This window comes from Penaeus monodon, chromosome 30, assembly GCF_015228065.2.
Source record: "Penaeus monodon isolate SGIC_2016 chromosome 30, NSTDA_Pmon_1, whole genome shotgun sequence".
NCBI lineage: Eukaryota > Metazoa > Arthropoda > Malacostraca > Decapoda > Penaeidae > Penaeus > Penaeus monodon.
The window spans coordinates 12,117,655-12,118,623 of record NC_051415.1 but is presented as its reverse complement, the minus strand read 5'-3'; the positions used below and the strand labels follow the sequence as shown (position 1 = coordinate 12,118,623).

Genomic DNA, 969 nt, shown 5'->3' with positions numbered 1-969 from the left:
TTGAGCTGATGCCTAATTCTCATAATATCCCTGTTTACATGAAACACACCGTGACACGACTCGCTTCTCTCATCCCAGTAGTAATGCATTTCAATGTACTCCGTCCTCATTTTACGATACTGTCTTAAAATCCTCATATTACACCCTCCTTTGTTTTCATGTAATTTTCTTTATCAAACTTTGCCCTAATACAGTTCCACATCTCACTCCACCCTCATAGAACTACTCATTCCACTCCGGCCTTACACAGCACCTCATTACTCTGCACCATTATGCCTTCATGCAACTCTTTGTTCCACCCATCCCTCACACAACTCCTTCTACTCCATCCCCATGCAAAGCCTCATTCCATCCACCCTTTTGCAACTCCACATCTCACTCTCCTCTTATACATTTCCCGATTACAATTCACTTCCATACCACTCCACATTCCATTCCACATCCGCACAACCGTCCTCACTTTACTCACCTTTATTCAAATCCTCATTCCCCTTCACCATCGCAGAGTCAGGCATCTCATTCCACCCTGATTCCACTCCGCCCACTCGCCTCCCCGCGTCCTCCTCAGCCTCACAGCAAAGGCCAACATCTGTACAGCTTCCCTTTCACACACGTCCTCCCATCTCACTTTAACATTGCTCGCCCGCCAAGCCACCCACCCGCCCAGGTACCCTTCCGGCAAGACACCTACCCTCCCACCTACCCACCCGCCCGCAAGCTACCCCGCCCGCCACCCCACTCGCCCAGCGCCCCCTCTCCCCCCTCGCTCGGCTCTCCCCTCATGAGTCTACGGGGAGACATATACTCTCTCACAATGGTTATAAGCACTGGCATTGGTCTCGCAGCCTCACCGCCGAAGAGCCCGGGAACAGAGTGTCGAGTCGGCGAGAGTCTGCGAAAAGCGTCTTGTGCCTGAACGGCCGCTATGCAAATGCAAGCAAAGGCCTAAATGCAGAGGAATGTGAAACT

At 51.6% G+C, this 969-nt stretch overlaps 1 protein-coding gene across 1 annotated transcript in view; it reads right to left on the bottom strand.

The window, feature by feature from the left end:
* The window catches only part of LOC119592524 (trafficking protein particle complex subunit 12-like), a 77,906-nt gene that overhangs the window by 35,545 nt on the left and 41,392 nt on the right, over positions 1-969 (bottom strand). The window lies entirely within an intron of this gene.